Source organism: Myotis davidii, unplaced genomic scaffold (genome assembly GCF_000327345.1).
Source record: "Myotis davidii unplaced genomic scaffold, ASM32734v1 scaffold192, whole genome shotgun sequence".
In the NCBI taxonomy this organism is placed as follows: Eukaryota; Metazoa; Chordata; class Mammalia; order Chiroptera; family Vespertilionidae; genus Myotis; species Myotis davidii.
The window spans coordinates 1322053-1328529 of NW_006284346.1; the positions used below are offsets into that span (position 1 = coordinate 1322053).

General features: G+C 37.9%; 1 pseudogene; it reads left to right on the forward strand.

Annotated features, from left to right (window-relative positions):
• LOC107184761 overlaps window positions 1-6477 on the forward strand; it is a 15927-nt pseudogene that overhangs the window by 552 nt on the left and 8898 nt on the right.

Sequence of the window (6477 nt, forward strand, 5' to 3'; positions counted from 1 at the left end):
GCTGCACCAAGTCTCCCTATCAGGAATTCACTGACCATCTTGTAAAGACCCACACCAGAGTTTCTGTGCAGAGGACCCAGGCTCCAGCTGTGGCCACCACATAATTTTATACAAGAAAAATAAAGTGAATTAAGCCTGCTAAAAAAAAATAAAAAAATAAAAAAAAACCAACTGATAAATTTGTCTGTATAAAAACTTAAAATTCTTGTGGGCAAAAGAAACTAGGAACAGTGTGAAAATGGCAAGGATCAGACAAACTTTACACTGGAAGAAAATATTGATAAATCACATGTCCAACAAAGGATTTTGTTAAGATATATTAAGAACTCTCAAAAATCAGCAGTAAGAAACAAAATTACCTTTTTTATGAAGAAATTAGACACTTTACCAAAAAGAAAATGAAGAAGGCAAATAGGCATAGGCAAAAATATTCTACATTATTAGGCATTAGGGAAATGCAAATTAAATCACAAAAAAGCTACCATGACATATTTATTAGAGTGAATAAAATAAAAACACAATACATCTGCTGAGCAAATGCAGAGCAAATGGAACTCTCCATGCACTGATGATGGGAATGCAAATGGTAAAGCCATTTCAGGAAAGAGATAAAAAATACCCTCAACTCTATACAGGGTGTCCCCCAAAAATGTATATACACTTTAACAGCTGATACTATTACATTTTGAAAATTAAATTTTAATAAATACTACCTTTATAATTATTCAAAGTATATATACATTTTGGGGGGACACCCTGTATATCTTAACTGTGGTAGGTTGTCATATAATTGTATAGATTTTTCAAAGCTCATTAAACTCTATGGTTAAAAGGGGTAAATTCTATTTTATATAAATCATATCTCCATAAGCCAGGATTTTTTAAATGCATGCAGAATTTAAAAGTTCTACATTATATTTTAAAATGTTGTGTTTAAATACATCCCACATCAAATAAATAAATAAATAAGTAAATAAATAAATAAATACATCCCACATCAAAATTCAAACATATTGTCATGTTGAATTTTGTTACAAAGGGATGAGCCCGTATGTATTTTTTCAAGAATCATTCGTGGTATTTTTAAATGTATGTATATGATCTATTCCATATTATGTAAACTGATTCATATCATGTAAATAGCTATGGAAAGCACTTATTCTCATATAGCTGAGCACTGCACATTCTAAACATGTAGAATGTTCAGATATGAGAGATGATTATGTGACTTGAAAAGTATTTTTTGCTGCTTAATACAAAATAAAAAGTAGTTTAATTGATATCATTAAAAAATATTTCCTTAAGAAAAATATTCCCTAATAAAAGAATATTTTGAAATGATATTTCCATGTTAAAATTGATAGAGTGCTCCCCAAGTGATGCTTAAAAGAACACATATTTCTATATCAATAAGGAACAAAAAATAAAATGAAATCCCAATTAACCAAAAAAAAAAATTTGAAAATTTATTAAAAATAGTTAAATGTGGGGTGAGAAAAGATTTGGCAGTAAACATAAACAACTATTTTAAAGTAAGGATAATATTCTAAACTACACATTAATAATTATCATTATCAATGCTCTATAAATAGCTGTTGAAGTGTGAAATAATAAACTGAGCCATCACAAATAGAGACCATAAATAGACCAACAGATTAATCACAGAAGTAGGAACAGTTATAAAAAATGTATGCCCCAAAATAACAAATAGTGCTAACAAAACAGTACTAAACAAAATAACACTAAATAAAATAGTACTAAAGTACTATTTGTTAAATTTCCAAACCACAATTTACGCCCTTATTGTTACCAAAACTTTTCCAAAATACAGAAAACAGTATGTACTCAATTTGTTTTTATGAAGGAAATGTGGTTTTGATCATAAAACCTAAAGGCATCCAGAAAAAACAATTAAATGATAGCTTGATCCTGCTTTTAAACTTACATACAAAAATCCAAAATAAAATCTAGGACGCAAGATGTGAGTTTAGAGGACCAACTCCACCAGGGGGATTGGCTTCAGTAAGGGGGGCAAGGCACACCCCAGAGGGCATCGCCAAGGAGACATCGCAACAATGACATCACAGGCCCCACCCAAGCCCAGACGGCTCGGTTCAGACAGTCAGGCAGGCCCTGTGCGAGGCTGGCCGTACAAGACCACACGGTCCCCAACATCACGGAGCTTACCTTCCACTGGAGGAAGTGGACACTTGTTAAGAAAAATAACCAAATGTTGGAAATAAAGGATAAAGGTGACTGCGTGTCATTTCAAAGTCATAGCAAAGCTTTCAGAGCCCCTACCTCTTCCCCAGGGACTATTTCATCCTCTGGCAGAATGTCTTTTTTTCTTTTTCTTTTTTTCTTTTTTTTTGCTTGATCTTTTTATTACTGATTAAGACCAAGGCTCTGTGAAGTTACTTGTTAACTTGCAAGCATAGACTTTTGTCTAGCACAGATGCAAATGACCTTGGCCTAGGCCAAATGATAAGCACACAGGTTAGAGTTTCACTGCTCTGTACGGCATTAACCGATTTTGTCTGCAAGGCAGCAAACTTGCTTCAGCGTGCCTTTCCCACCTGACGAATGTTTTGCGAATCAGCCCATTCATTCTTCTAATTTATCTAACTGATAAATCTTTGATATGTGCTCACTAAACATTTGGATGACAGCCGTGATTTTAACTTTTAAAAAATTATACTGTTTATATCTTCAACAAATTATGACACAAGTAACCCCTCACTACAACTGTGAAATGGCTATGAAGGTAAAAAAAAAACAAAAACTTATTTGGCCTGAGGGGCCCTGAAGGAAACGGTGCTTAAACAAAGGCCTGGAGGCTGGCTGTACTTACAGGAAACCCAGGCACAGGAAAGAGCCCGCATGAGTTAGTCCTTCCTAGGGTGATTTTCTAACTACATCTTAGACTCCCAAAGCCCCAGAGGAAAGTAACCAAAAACAACCCTCTTCCATTACCACAGCAGAATTGTCTTGTGTTTCTACACCAAAGCAGTCTTCAAAATAAAAATGATAAATAATAATGGTCATAATGTCTACCATTCACTCAGAGTTTACTTACAACACTCCGGGTTTGGTGCTAAACACTTAAATTACCTTTAATCCTCATGGCAATCTGACAAGGTTGCTACCATTATTATCTCCATTTTACAGATGAGAAAACTGAGGCTGGGAGAGGTTAAGTTATATGCCCAAAGATACACAACAGGCCTGCCTGATTCCAGACCTTAACTCTTTTGCAGTCCTGCCTCTTCCAAAGACATTTCTTCATGTTTTGTGCTACTTCATAATAGGGAAGGGGTACATTATTTTTTGTTTGTTTAACATATCTCTTGTAGATTAAAACATCATGGTTTAAGAACAATATATATGAAGGGAGCTGTCGTTCAACGCTTACATTTATTGGTCCTGTTCGTTTCCTAAAGCTTCCTGCCCCAGTGACTTGAACGTGAAAAGCAGGGTTTGCTCAGAGCGGCTTTTCAACATCAAGTGCCTTGTAGAAAAGCTGTTTACTTCATGCCTCTGCTTTTAACTATTCCCCAACACAGGTCCCACTGTTGCCTTTCTTTCGTCTATAAGCCCTGAGCACTTGTCCAAAAGCTTTTATCCCCACTGAGTGGGCAAAAATCCTTCTCCACCATTGACCTTGATTGAAACTGGTTCTGAGTTTCTCTTAAGTGTTTGTTTGCCTGTTGAGCCAAGGGTTGAGAGTTCATTGTGAGTAAGCTTCCCAGAGTTCGCTGATGGGTTTTCTGTTCCTTTCCTTTCTCCATTGACACTCCCTGCTTGTAAGCTGAGGATTATATAAAAATGCAAGTTTCCAGCTACCTTTCTTAATCTTATATTCAAAGAGAATACATGTGTCAGAGATATTTTCCAAGTGATCCAAAGGGGTGTTGAATTCTTTCCTGGGTCCCTGTGGCTTGGAGTCTAATACCAACCCTGACCCTTCATGGCTTTTGTTTCTTAATCTTTTTTCTTTTTTTCTTTTTGTTTCTTAATCTTGAACAGCCTCAAACAAAATCACAGAATCGTATGATAGCTCCACTAGAGGCACTGGGGAGATCATCTAGTCCAACTTCCACATTTTACACAGGAGAAGACAGGAAAAGTTTCAGCGCTAAGACCTCCAGTGAATATAGTAATATTACTTTTTTTTTTAATCTTCACCCAAGGATATTTTTCCATTGATTTTTAGAGAGAGTGGAAGAGAGAGGGAAAGACAGAGAGAAACATCGATGTGAGAGAAACACATCAATTGGTTGCCTCCTTCACGTGCCCCAACCAGGGCCCAGGCGGGAGAGGAGTCTGCAACTGAGGCATGTGCCCTTGACTGGAATCAAACCTGGGACCCTTCGGTCCACAGGCCAACACTCTATCCACTGAGCCAAACCAGCTAGAGTATATTAATATTTTTTTTTTACCTTCCTAATTGTACACTCTTTGTAAGCAAAGACCCCCAACTCAAACTCTTGTGCCTCATTTGCTACATCTATCTATGTATGTAGTAAACATTTAGAAGGGATGGGGGAATAGATGTTTTATAGGACCTTCCATTCAAGAACCTTTGCTTTAAACTGAATGGGAATAGGTTGAACTCATGAGAGATGCACAATGAAACATTGAAAGACCTGGAGAAACTTCATCTCAATTCAACGGATCCCTTAAGGGATGCTTTGGCTTTTATCCTGTTTGTTTTTATTCTGTATGTAGCAAATACATAGAGACACCATTACAAAAGGTTTGGGAAACACATAACTATACAGAGTAAAATATGAAGCACCTCCAACGTTCCTTCTCCTTCTCACTCCCCTCCTAATTGTCAGCCACTATGTGTAGTGACGCCATAAGCGTCTGTAGACACAAGCGGCGGACCTTCCCCACACGCCACGCGCGTCTATAAAAAAATAAAAATGTTTTCCCTAAGTGGCAGCCCTGACCAACTTTAAAATCACTTTTCGTGAGAATTTTCAGCTGAAAATATTCAAGAACACCCAAATTGTGAGTATCGTGTTTATTTTTATAATATTCATTGCAAATTGATTTTTTTAATTAAATTCAAAACATCATGGCATGTGGGGATGGTTTCCGTTTTGGACGCATGGCAGTTAACCGGTTAAAGTGTGTTCTTACAGTTCTTGTCAATACCTTCCTACACATATGTAGGGTTTGGCTTTTGTTTTACATATATGAGACCATGCCTTACTTGTTGTTCTGAAACTTGCTTTTTCACTTAAAAATGCATTTTGGAGCTCTCTTCAGATCAGTACATTCCATCAAATGGGTGTTTCATAAATTACTTAGCCCTTCTCCTATGGAGGAGCCCTCAAAGTGACTGTAATTTTTTCCTACAATGAACAATGCTGCATGTATGTGAGCATTAATTCAGAATGGATTCCTACAATGACATCGCTAGATTGATACTTATTCTGAGTAAGTAGATCAAAGGTAGCAAGAATGATCCAAACCAAGTATTTCAGCAGATGGCCTTGGACAATTTGTCTAGGTGCCCCACCTGATTCAGAGAGTGATACAGGTTCAAATGAGATACAGTTGTGAAAAGCCTTAGGAAAGCATGAACTGTTATATCAATGAAAGGAACTAATAACCCAAAGATAGCAATATACGTCAAAGAAGTGGGCTTAGAAAGTCCCGTTGCCTCAGTGGCAGATAACTCTGAAGGGCCAATCCTGTCCCAGAGTTGCTATGTAACAAACCACCCCAAAATGTAGTGGCTTAAAACAGCAATAATTTATTAGCTCAAAATTTGAGTGAGTTGGCCATTTGGACTGCACTCAGTTGGGCAATTCTGCTCTTCTTGCCTAGGCTCACTCCCACGGCTTCAATCAGCTGTATGTGTCTATTGGTGTAGACTGGCCTAACTCTGGTGGTTGGTGCTGGTAGTCAGATGAATCCACTGAACTATGTGTCTCTATCGGGCTAGTGGTCTTTTTCCTGTGAGAGCAGAGAGGGTCCCCAACAGCAAAGGTGGACAACTCCCAAAAAGCAAATACTTCTCAAGTGTCTGCTGAGGCACATTTGCTATTGTCTCATTGGCCAAAGAAGGTCACATGGTCAAACTCAGAGTCAGTATGGCAGAGCACCAGGCACAGCTTAGAGTCAAGGAGGGGAATTTTGCTAGCAATTTTGCAGACACTCTATCACAGATAGTGTGTAAGTAGAACTGAAGGAGTAACACTACATGGAGACAGCAATTCAAAGACAATTTTTATAAAAGTCACATTCGCTGAACCGGTTTGGCTCAGTGGATAGAGCGTCGGCCTGCAGACTGAAGGGTCCCAGGTTCGATTCCGGTCAAGGGCATGTACCTTGGTTGCGGGCACATCCCCAGTAGGGGGCGTGCAGGAGGAAGCTGATCGATGTTTCTCTCTCATCGATGTTTCTAACTCTCTATCCCTCTCCGTAAAAATAAGCCTAACCAATGGACATAAGACACTGGGG